Raw genomic sequence first — 14167 nt, forward strand, 5'->3', positions numbered from 1 at the left:
TGACTAGATTAGTCAGTCATGTGACCAGATCAGTCAGTCATGTGACTAGATTAGTCAGTCAGTCATGTGGCCAGATTAGTCAGTCAGTCATGTGGCCAGATTAGTCAGTCATGTGACCAGATTAGTCAGTCATGTGACTAGATTAGTCAGTCATGTGACCAGATTAGTCAGTCATGTGACTAGATTAGTCAGTCATGTGACCAGATTAGTCAGTCATGTGACTAGATTAGTCAGTCATGTGACTAGATTAGTCAGTCAGTCATGTGACCAGATTAGTCAGTCACTCATGTGACCAGATTAGTCAGTCATGTGACTAGATTAGTCAGTCAGTCATGTGACCAGATTAGTCAGTCAGTCATGTGACCAGATTAGTCAGTCATGTGACTAGATTAGTCAGTCAGTCATGTGACTAGATTAGTCAGTCATGTGACCAGATTAGTCAGTCATATGACTAGATTAGTCAGTCATGTGACCAGATTAGTCAGTCATGTGACTAGATTAGTCAGTCATGTGACCAGATTAGTCAGTCATGTGACTAGATTAGTCAGTCGTGTGACTAGATTAGTCAGTCAGTCATGTGACCAGATTAGTCAGTCAGTCATGTGACCAGATTAGTCAGTCATGTGACTAGATTAGTCAGTCAGTCATGTGACTAGATTAGTCAGTCATGTGACCAGATTAGTCAGTCATATGACTAGATTAGTCAGTCATGTGACCAGATTAGTCAGTCATGTGACTAGATTAGTCAGTCATGTCACCAGATTAGTCAGTCATGTGACTAGATTAGTCAGTCGTGTGACTAGATTAGTCAGTCAGTCATGTGACCAGATTAGTCAGTCACTCATGTGACCAGATTAGTCAGTCATGTGACTAGATTAGTCAGTCAGTCATGTGACCAGATTAGTCAGTCAGTCATGTGACCAGATTAGTCAGTCATGTGACTAGATTAGTCAGTCCGTCATGTGACTAGATTAGTCAGTCATGTGACCAGATTAGTCAGTCATATGAGCAGATTTAGTTAAAATCTACATGACTTAGTCTAACACTTTAATATCTGTTACTTAATGACTTAAAAAATTGTAATGACAAGATTTCAAACAAAAATATTGTGTAGCTAATGACAAGATTCCCACCCCAGACTGTATGTATTATAACCTGTTCATGAATTAAAGAACGTTTTGCTATCTTACGCCACCGCCATTGTTTTATTATGAGTCCTTGTGGTCAATTTCACTGGTGATCCTCAGTGGTTAGAGATAAAGATGATGGGAACAGAGCAAGGAAGATAACCTATTTAAACTACAAACACGCTTTCATTTAATGGGTTGTCTTTCTTACACCGATTAGACCGAATCGTTCATACCATCAAAATAAAATGTAACTGGTAATTAAATGACCTCGCAACCAATTGTGTATAACAAACTTTAAACAATGGTGTGCGATATTATAAGGTGCGATAGTAATACAACCTTGATTCGTGGGTTTTGTCGACTTCACTGAAAGATTGGATATATTTGGTGAGGTTTTTGGTAATTAAAATTATTTGAAGTAAAAATAAATTTGGTTGTTTTTAATTTATAACTAAATATGACAACACATATGGCTGAACTAATTATACTAAAATATTTTATCGGCAAAGTGTTGCTATCAAATCAAAGTGAAGTTTTCAAAAAAAATTGATCTATCTGTGACACGGGTTCCCAACCTGGGGGTCGCGAAGGTCTTTCTGGGGGGTCGCCAACTGGTATACTAAACCTTAGTAATTTGAAACAAAACATAAATATTTAGAAGAATTTTTGAAATTCGGCTTCATTAACATCACTGGAAATCCTAATATATAATTCCCCATGTGCGCACTTCTCTCTCTCTGTCCGCAAAATATTTTCGCCGGACATCACGTCAGAATCGGCAGCGATATATGGATACCTTTATACGGACTTTTGTTGAAAAAAATATGTTAGATGTTATAAATGTATAACCACAATTTTATTTAAAGAAGAAAAATAAAAAATAAAGGCGTATTCGAATGTAGAGAAACAGTATTATTTATGCAACCGGAAAAGTGTATAAACTTGAGACAAGAACGCATTTAACAATGACGTCGCTTATTGTTTACACTAAAAAAAAAAGCACGAAACTGATGACGTCATCTTCCGAGTTTAGAATAAAAAGAAATGAACTATTTCATTCAAATATGATTTAGAGCTATGTACGCAATGAAATGTATACAATACGATTTTCTCGGCCTAAACTTAAAAAATTTATTTTATCTATTTGGATTCTAAATCTAGAGATTCTAGATCTAGATCTAGATGATCTATAAAGCTAAGTTGTCAGGTGCCTGATAGGGCACTTCCCGGCGCCGCAGGCGCTTCAAATTTGGCAGGATCTCGCCTTGGGGCGACAGAACACGGGGGCCGGTTGGCCGAAAAGTCTACGAAGAGGGGGTCAAAACTGACCGGCGCCTTATATGGGCGAATTAATTAACCATTCAAATTCTCAATGTTTTCGAAAGCCTAAGCGAAGCTGGGCAGCATGCCTAGTGTAATAGAGAAGAAACAAAGCGCACTGTACAAAGTTGTTCTCAGTCACGATTCTATGAAATCTTCAAAACTAAAACGTTATTTGAGACGAGTCATTCGGAACACACCAAAAAATATATGGAGTTCTTTCGTCGGTAAGAAGCTAGTTGCAAACGCCAGAGACTTAATCGAACAGGAAGTTTTCACCAGCATTAGTGCAAGCATCAAACGAAGTCGCAATAGAAAATGCCAAGAAAAAAAAAAAAATAGGAGAAAATCTCATCAAACGCTGCATGTACGTAAATGTTAAATAACACATTTTTATTGAAATTAAGCTTTCACCATTGTTTGCTTTTCAAGTTGATAAATCAACAGACGTGAGTTCGTGTTCGCAGTTGCTGGTCTGTGTCTATATTCATGCAGATGATAACAAAGAAGAGTTGCTCTTTTGTAAAGATAGCATGGAGAAAATAAACACGTTTTTTTTAAACGGGATGAATAAAATGGGTTAGAACGGCTGTGGGGGTTTGTACGGATGGTGCGCCATCTATGTTTAGCTCAAAATCGGGCTTTCAGAAAACAGAAAAGATTTAGCTCCCTAACCACTGCCCTAACCAATCGACATCAAGAGTCCATTGCTAGTATAAGTCGTAAATTATATAAAATCTGGAGCCTTCAAATAACTGAGCAAAAACATTAATATAGATCACGAAGTTCTGTTCTTCTACACTACAGTACGCTGGCTGTCAAACGAAATGTTGTAAATTGTGTTTTTGAATTGAAATCTAAAATCAAATTGTTCTTGGAAGTGCAAAGGAAACAAGCCCTTTTTTGTATACTTGAAACGACATAGAGTGGTTGGAGAGATTATCATACCTAGCAGATGTATTCGAACATCAAGATACGCTTAACCTGAAGCTTCATGAAAAATGAACGAATATTATAACTTTCCATGATAATCTCGTGGCATTTTTATCAAAGCTGCAAAATCGGTAAAGAAAATAAATCTTGGAAATATTGTACATTTGAGAAACTCTGCGGTGTGGTAGATGAATATGACTGTGAGATAATTAAAATTTTGAAAGAAGCGATTTCTGGGCAACTTGAATCTCTTGAAGACGAACTGCATCGCTATTTCTCTGAGCTGAAAAAAGAAGAATCTGCATTTACACATTACCCATTCTCTTCTTCCCTTGATTTTGCCAGCATTCCCGATGAATTACAAGATGAATTCTTTGATTTGCAGAATGATTCCGAGTAAGATGAAAAACTACAGACTCAATTTTGGTGTAGTATTCACCATTCATACCGAAACGTAAAATTGATTGATTTTTCGAGAATATATTTTCAATACTATTCTTCGATTAAAAACAAAATTAAGATAATTATAATGACACTAGCTGCATCCCGTGCTCCGCCACGGTAAATCTTTTTTAAATGTACCAACTTGGGAACAGAACAAAACTAAACACAACACAAACGAACGCAAAAAAAAAAAAAAAAAAAAAAAAAAAAACGAAAAAAACAAACACAACACTCATAACATAAACACAATTTTAATGCAATCATAAAGGCATATTGCTCACAGTCTAGCCCGTAGCGCCAAATCGCGCCCTTTCCGGTGATTTGCACCCCCCTCAAACTTTCGATTTGCACCCCTGTTCCCCCCCCCCCGCCCTAAACCTTTCGATTTTCACCCCCCCCCCCCTCTCCGCAAATTTTTTCCAACCCAATTTGGCGCCCCCTAAGGTCGGCACCCGGGGACATATGCCCTCCCCTCGCTACGCCTCTCGTATAAAACCCCTAGCTTGTCCTCAAACCGAAAGATAGAATAATAATTAGTAAACAGTATAAATAATAGGCAGTATCTATAATATAATCGGGCTGAGCGTGTCCTTCCGTCCGTCATCGCTATAGATTTTGGGACTATAAAAGTAAGCTACGCACCATGCTGTGCTTTTCAGTGCACCGCAGTGTCTTATTATAAGTATTAGAGTAGGGTTTGTTTATATAGCGGCATAGAGCTAATTTATAATTTCCACTGTTTGTACAATTTTGCATAACGTAAAGATAATATTAAATACACGCACATTGCTAAAACATATTAAAAGGATCAATGTCAAATATAGTTTTCGTTAATATTCCCAGAAAAAGTCGATACATATTAATAACATAATAACAGTACGGTAGAAAAATCTAATTAAACTGCTTAGTAATTATGCCAATGGAGGTAATTCAAAGATAAATTGAACTCACGCTAAAAATGTGAATGCAAAATCTGCAAGACGGAATAATTGTTGGAATAATATAATTAGCAAAATGTGAATGCAAATTATGCAGACGTGTAAGAGTACATTATTGTTGGAATATTATTATTAGCATTGATTGATAAAAGGCTATCTTTTATTTATTTTATTCACTTAATGTACTGTTTACTAATTATAATTTTTAATCAACTATTCCTCATTACTATATTAAGTCATCACGTTCATTAGGTGCGCAATGGTTTTAGTCATGAAACTTTATTGTAAATTTTTAAAAGTACTGAAAAAAATGCATGAATTTATAAAGTGCAATATGGTCGGTAAAACACGGATATTCTAAATACTGCCTTTAATTTATTTGCGGAAAAGCTAGGGGTTTTATAACAGAGGCGTAGCAAGAGGGGGAGTGGGAGTGTGTAAATCGAAATTTTCCGCCGGCGCTCGGAAAGGGCGCGAATTGGCGCTAAGGGATAGACTGTGAGCAATATGCCTTTATGATTACATTTAAATTGAGTTTATGTTGAGTGTTGTGTTTGTTTTTTCGTTTTTGTTTTTTCTTTGCGTTCGTTTATGTTGTATTTAGTTTTGTTCTGTTCCCAACTTGGTACATTTAAAAAAGATTTACCGTGTGTTGTGGTTGTGGTTGTGTTGTGGTTGTGGTTGTGGTTGTGGTTGTGTTGTGGTTGTGGTTGTGGTTGTGTTGTGGTTGTGGTTGTGTTGTGGTTGTTTTGTGGTTGTGTTGTGGTTGTGGTTGTGTTGTGGTTGTGTTGTGATTGTGTTGTGGTTGTAATGTGGTTGTGTTGTGGTTGTGGTTGTGTTTTGTTTGTGTTTGTGTTGTGTTTTTGTTTGTTTTGTTCTGTTCCAAAGTTGGTATATTTTAAAAAGATTTACCGTGGCGGAGCACGGGATGCAGCTAGTTTAAAATATCCGTGTTTTACCTACAATATTTCACTTTATCCATTCACGCATTTTTTTTCCAGTACTTTAAATTTTAAAAATTTACAATAGAGTTTCATAACTAAAACCATTGCGCACCTAATGAACGTGATGACGCGTCTATAATAGTGCTGAATAGTTGATTAAAAATTATAAGTAATAAACAGTAGGGCCTACATTCAGTGAATAAAATAAATAAAAGATTGCCTTTTATTAATCCATGCTAATTATAATTTTCTAACAATAATTTCCTCTTACACATCCGAATAATTTGCATTCACATTTTGCTAATTATATTATTGCAACACTAATTCCTTCTATGACGAAAGTATATTTGCATTCACATTTTTTTATTAGCGTGAGTTTTATGCATTTTTAAATTACCTCCTTTGTCAAAATTAGAAAAGAGTTAAATTAATTTGATTTTTCTACCGTACTGTTATTATGTTATTAAAATGTATCCACTTTTTCTAGGAATATAAACGAAAATGATATTTGACATTGATCCTTTTAATATGTTTTAGCAATGTGCGTGTATTTAATATTCTCTTTACGTTATGCAAAATTGTACAAACAGTGGAAATTATAAAATAGCTCTATGCCGTTATATAAACAAACCCTACTCAATTACTTATAATAAGACGCTGCGGTGCACTGAAAAGCACAGCATGGTGCGTAGTTTACTTTTATAGTCCCAAAATCTATAGCGATGACGGACGGAAGGACAGACACAGCCCGCTTATATTATAGATAGGTTGGCGTTAACATTTTTTTTTTTAAATTAAAAACTTAACCACGAAGGTTTAGTGAATAGTTTTCCAATTTTACTCATGCTATTAAAACAGTTATCAAGAGTAGTTCATATTGAAAGTCTACTAGAAAATCTTATTTTAGTGCTTATTACTTTCCATACTAATTTCGGCTTTTTAATTCTATGGGGGTCGCGGGTCACTTACTTTTTACAAAAGGGGGTCGCCACTCGAAAAAGGTTGGGAACCACTGATCTATGAGATCCTGTACAGCCTATCAACTTTTGTCAGTTGACCTACACGCTACTTCATGTCAGTGTAGGATTTCCATTATCGTCTGCAACATGCACTGAACCGAAAACTACAGGCAGAGTCTGGTTGGCAGTAACTCCACCAACATAGCTCACGTCACCAACACGTCACCAACATAGCTCACGTCACCAACATAGCTCACGTCACCAGCATAGCTCACGTCACCAACATAGCTCACGTCACCAACATAGCTCACGTCACCAACATAGCTCACGTCACCAACATAGCTCACGGCACCAACATAGCTCACGTCACCAACATAGCTCACGTCACCAACATAGCTCACGTCACCAACATAGCTCACGGCACCAACATAGCTCACGTCACCAACACGTCACCAACATAGGTCACGTCACCAACATAGCTCACGTCACCAACATAGCTCACGACACCAACATAGGTCACGTCACCAACATAGCTCACGTCACCAACATAGCTCACGTCACCAACATAGGTCACGTCACCAACATAGCTCACGTCACCAACATAGCTCACGTCACCAACATAGCTCACGTCACCAACATAGCTCACGTCACCAACATAGCTCACGTCACCAACATAGCTCACGGCACCAACATAGCTCACGTCACCAACACGTCACCAACATAGGTCACGTCACCAACATAGCTCACGTCACCAACATAGCTCACGTCACCAACACGTCACCAACATCGCTCACGTCACCAACACGTCACCAACATAGCTCACGTCACCAACATAGCTCACGGCACCAACATAGCTCACGTCACCAACACGTCACCAACATAGGTCACGTCACCAACATAGCTCACGTCACCAACATAGCTCACGTCACCAACATAGGTCACGTCACCAACATAGCTCACGGCACCAACATAGCTCACGTCACCAACATAGGTCACGTCACCAACATAGCTCACGGCACCAACATAGCTCACGTCACCAACATAGGTCACGTCACCAACATAGCAATGTAAAACAACAGTTATCGTGAGCTGGAGCATTGTTGAGGTCAGTAGTTGGGCAGAACTTGACCTGAGCCAGAACTTGACCACAAGTAACATGTGACCGGAAGTAGCAGCGACTACCAGACGACTGAACGGCAGACCGCGGGAAATGTCAAAGTGGGGGGGGGGGGGGGAATACGTTATGTGGGATTGGGGAGAAAATGGTAAGTTTTTGTTTTAAAATGGGGCCGTCCATAAATGACGTCACACTACACATGTGTCCACACACTTTTGCATTTTGTAAAATAATGTTAGAAATGGTAAGACATTGTATAAGTTTATATACAGGTCAGTAAATATTTAGACACAGATGTTTTAAAACCAAACACCGTTTGGGGAGGGGCCCCTAGCTTTTTGTGACGAAGGGAAAACTTGTTTTAAAACTGACGGCGTTTCTTGATGACCCCAGTCGGGTTGAAAGGTCAAAAGTTGAGCATCCGGAACAAAGTTGAACAAATCTGTGGACTGGGATCATATCGAGTCTAGTCTCAACTGGCCAACACATTATTGTCACCCCCCCCCCCGGCCAACACACTTTGGCCACCCCCCCCCGGCCAACACACTATGGCCACCCCCCCCCCCCCGGCCAACACACTATGGCCACCCCCCCCCCCCCGGCCAACACACTATGGCCACCCCCCCCCCCGGCCAACACACTTTGGCCACCCCCCCCCGGCCAACACACTTTGGCCACCCCCCCCCCGGCCAACACACTTTGGCCACCCCCCCCCCGGCCAACACACTTTGGCCACCCCCCCCCTGGCCAACACACTATGGCCACCCCCCCCCCCCGGCCAACACACTATGGCCACCCACCCCCCCCCCCTCTGGCCAACACACATGGCCACCCCCCCCGGCCAACACACTATGGCCACCCGTCCCCCCCGGCTAACACACTATGCCCCCTCTGCCCAACACATTATGGCGCCCCCCCCCCCCCACCCTGGCCACGCGAGGCTATTGAATGTCTCAAGTTCATGCAGCGGCAAGCACTGGTAGTCTTCAGAGCGGCGTTACCCCACCCCCGCCCACTGGGAGAACAAATATTTGGAAGGTGGGGGTGGGGGGGCACGATCTCGCGAGACGGTTAAGACGGACGAGACTTGTTGGAGAAGATCAGGAGCAGATAAATCCACAGATAAATCCACAGATAACGCCACACAACAGCTAATAAGGTTTGTATTGGGAAGTTATTTCACCGGCACGTGAGCGAGGATACAAAGTGGGCATACACCTCTCTCTAGATGGATACAAAGTGGGCATACACCTCTCTAGAGATGGATACATAGTGGGCATACACCTCTCTCCAGATGGATACAAAGTGGGCATACACCTCTCTCCAGATGGATACACAGGATTATATACTAGTTGCTGTTGCCCGCTGATGAAAAAATGTAACGGGCAACAGTTGTTAATACATTGCATCTTTTCTCTTGCACCTAGCATTGATCTAACGTGTTCACGGTCTAGCGATTCTCCCTCATATAGGTGACATCTTGAGATCAAATGTTTGCACAATAATTGTAACATTGAAATAGTCTGGTTTTCTTTCACACTACTTACCTACTTACACCCCTCATGTAGAGAAGTAACTGGGGTGGTCGTCACATGACTGGGGTGATCATCACGTGACTGGGGTGATAATCACGTGACTTGGGTGAGCATCACGTGACTTGGGTGGGCGTCACGTGACTGGGGTGATCATCACGTGACTGGGGTGATCATCACGTGACTTGGGTGAGCATCACGTGACTTGGGTGGGCGTCACGTGACTGGGGTGATCATCACGTGACTGGGGTGGGCGTCACGTGACTGGGGTGGGCGTCATGTGACTGGGGTGGGCGTCATGTGACTGGGGTGATCATCACGTGACTGGGGTGGGCGTCACGTAACTGGGGTGGGCGTCATGTGACTGGGGTGGGCGTCACGTGACTGGGGTGGGCGTCACGTGACTGAATGACGATTAACACGCTCGAGAACTGGTCTCTGTCGCGTTAGTTAAGGAACGGCTCAAACGCTTATTGGTTGGTGCCTCAGCCAATGGGCGAGCGGGACTCGAGTCACGTGTTGACCCCTGACCCCGACTAATGTCGTCACGTGGGGGTCAAGAAAACTCAGTCGTGTAGGGGTGTAGCTACACATGTCAAATTATTTTTGGCTGATAGGTCTACACATGTCAACATATTGTCTGATAGGTCTACACATGTCAACATATTGTCTGTCTAATAGGTCCACACATGTCAACATGTTGTCAGTCTGATAGGTCCACACATGTCAACATATTGTCTGTCTGATAGGTCCACACATGTCAACATATTGTCTGATAGGTCCACACATGTCAACATATTGTCTGTCTGATACCTCAACAGGTTGGGTATACAGATTTAGGTTTTTGTTTTATCACACTGCCAAACGTACACTTTTATGTCAATCTTACACGTGTATCAAACATCCATCCTTTGTTACCCACTAATCATATCCAGACCACAACTAACATAACCCTATCCAGACCACAACCACATAATCATATCCAGACCACAACCACATAATCATATCCAGACCACAACCACATAATCATATCCAGACCACAACCACATAATCATATCCAGACCACAACCACATAATCATATCCAGACCACAACCACATAATCATATCCAGACCACAACCACATAATCATATCCACACCACAACCACATAATCATATCCAGACCACAACCACATAATCATATCCAGACCACAACCACATAATCATATCCAGACCACAACCACATAATCATATCCAGACCACAACCACATAATCTTATCCAGACCACAACCACATAATCATATCCAGACCACAACCACATAATCATATCCAGACCACAACCACATAATCATATCCAGACCACAACCACATAATCATATCCAGACCACAACCACATAATCATATCCAGACCACAACCACATAATCATATCCAGACCACAACCACATAATCATATCCAGACCACAACCACATAATCATATCCAGACCACAACCACATAATCATATCCAGACCACAACCACATAATCATATCCAGACCACAACCACATAATCATATCCAGACCACACTCACATAATCATATCCACACCACAACCACATAATCATATCCAGACCACAACCACATAATCATATCCAGACCACAACCACATAATCATATCCAGACCACAACCACATAATCATATCCAGACCACACTCACATAATCATATCCACACCACAACCACATAATCATATCCAGACCACAACCACATAATCATATCCAGACCACAACCACATAATCATATCCAGACCACAACCACATAATCATATCCAGACCACAACCACATAATCATATCCAGACCACAACCACATAATCATATCCAGACCACAACCACATAATCATATCCAGACCACAACCACATAATCATATCCAGACCACAACCACATAATCATATCCAGACCACAACCACATAATCATATCCAGACCACAACCACATAATCATATCCAGACCACAACCACATAATCATATCCAGACCACAACCACATAATCATATCCAGACCACAACCACATAATCATATCCAGACCACAACCACATAATCATATCCAGACCACAACCACATAATCATATCCAGACCACACTCACATAATCATATCCACACCACAACCGCATAATCATATCCAGACCACAACCACATAATCATATCCAGACCACAACCACATAATCATATCCAGACCACACTCACATAATCATATCCACACCACAACCACATAATCATATCCACACCACAACCACATAATCATATCCAGACCACAACCACATAATCATATCCAGACCACAACCACATAATCATATCCAGACCACAACCACATAATCTTATCCAGACCACAACCACATAATCATATCCAGACCACAACCACATAATCATATCCAGACCACAACCACATAATCATATCCACACCACAACCACATAATCATATCCAGACCACACTCACATAATCATATCCACACCACAACCACATAATCATATCCAGACCACAACCACATAATCATATCCAGACCACAACCACATAATCATATCCAGACCACAACCCACATAATCATATCCAGACCACAACCACATAATCATATCCAGACCACAACCACATAATCATATCCAGACCACAACCACATAATCATATCCAGACCACAACCCATCCAACCAAGAACATTCAAAGAAAAAAAAATCCACCAAATCATAACCCACCCAATCTATAAAACCACCAATTTAAGAACCCACCCAATCTATAAAACCACCAATTTAAGAACCCACCAAATCTATAAAACCAAAAACTTAAGAACCCACCCAATCTATAAAACCAAAAACTTAAGAACCCACCCAATCTATAAAACCACCAATTTGAGAACCCATCTAATCTAGAGCCCACCAAATCTATAAAACCACCAATTTAAGAACCCACCCAATCTATAAAACCACCAATTTAAGAACCCACCCAATCTATAAAACCACCAATTTAAGAACCCACCAAATCTATAAAACCAAAAACTTAAGAACCCACCCAATCTATAAAACCAAAAACTTAAGAACCCACCCAATCTATAAAACCACCAATTTGAGAACCCATCTAATCTAGAGCCCACCAAATCTATAAAACCACCAATTTAAGAACCCACCCAATCTATAAAACCACCAATTTAAGAACCCACCCAATCTATAAAACCACCAATTTAAGAACCTACCTAATCTAGAGCCCACCCAATCTATAAAACCACCAATTTAAGAACTCACCCAATCTATAAAACCACCAATTCAAGAACTCACCCAATCTATAAAACCACCAATTCAAGAACCCACCCAATATATAAAACCACCAATTTAAGAACCCACAAATCTATAAAACCACCAATTTAAGAACCCACCAATCAATAAAACCTCCAATTTAAGAACCCACCAATCTATAAAACCACCAATTTAAGAACCCACCTAATCTGTAAAACCACCAATTTAAGAACCCACCTAATCTAGAGCCCACCAAATCTATAAAACCACCAATTTAAGAACCCACCCAATCTATAAAACCACCGATTTAAGAACCCACCCAATCTATAAAACCACCAATTTAAGAACCCACCCAATCTATAAAACCACCAATTTAAGAACCCACCAATCTATAAAACCACCGATTGAAGAACCCACCCAGCCAAGTGTTGTAAGAGTCCACCAAGACATGGAACCTTCTAGCATTATGATCGGGTTTCCCCGATAACCAAACCACACTAAAAACATCTCATTTGCCACGAGTACTGACTAGAAGTAGGTCAATTAGACCCCAGTTCTTCTGGCGCCTCCATGATTGCCCCCCCCCCCCCCCCAACCTCCCGCCCGGGAAGTTTCAATAAATAACTCGGCTAGAGAGGACCGCAGATTAAAATCAATAGGAGCACTCTATCTTCCCCTGGCGCTCAGCCGGCACGTGTGCAGCGTCCGGCTAGTACGGCGCCTCTTGTCCGGCTAACAATCTCAATTTTAGGAGGGACTGGGGTAGAGGGTAGCCACAAGGTAGCCTGGGCTTAGCTCTGGGGTAGCCTGGGTCTAGCTCTAGGGTAGCCAAAAGGTAGCCTGGGCCTAGCTCTAGGGTAGCCAAAAGGTAGCCTGGGCCTAGCTCTAGGGTAGCCACAAGGTAGCGTGGGCCTAGCTCTAGGGTAGTCACAAGGTAGCCTGGGCCTAGCTCTGGGGTAGCCTGGGTCTAGCTCTAGGGTAGCCACAAGGTAGCGTGGGCCTAGCTCTAGGGTAGTCACAAGGTAGCCTGGGCCTAGCTCTGGGGTAGCCTGGGTCTAGCTCTAGGGTAGCCACAAGGTAGCTTGGGTCTAGCTCTAGGGTAGCCACACGGTAGCCTGGGCCTAGCTCTAGGGTAGCCACAAGGTAGCCTGGGCCTAGCTCTAGGGTAGCCACACGGTAGCCTGGGCCTAGCTCTAGGGTAGCCACAAGGTAGCCTGGGCCTAGCTCTAGGGTAGTCACAAGGTAGCCTGGGCCTAGCTCTAGGGTAGCCACACGGTAGCCTGGGCCTAGCTCTAGGGTAGCCACAAGGTAGCCTGGGCCTAGCTCTAGGGTAGCCACAAGGTAGCCTGGGTCTAGCTCTAGGGTAGTCACAAGGTAGCCTGGGCCTAGCTCTAGGGTAGCCACACGGTAGCCTGGGCCTAGCTATAGGGTAGCCAAAAGGTAGCCTGGGCCTAGCTCTAGGGTAGCCACACGGTAGCCTGGGCCTAGCTCTAGGGTAGCCACAAGGTAGCCTGGGTCTAGCTCTAGGGTAGTCACAAGGTAGCCTGGGCCTAGCTCTAGGGTAGCCACACGGTAGCCTGGGCCTAGCTCTAGGGTAGCCAAAAGGTAGCCTGGGCCT

Source organism: Physella acuta, unplaced genomic scaffold, assembly GCF_028476545.2.
Source record: "Physella acuta isolate Inbredline_101_S28 unplaced genomic scaffold, ASM2847654v3 ptg001504l, whole genome shotgun sequence".
NCBI classification, from domain to species: domain Eukaryota; kingdom Metazoa; phylum Mollusca; class Gastropoda; family Physidae; genus Physella; species Physella acuta.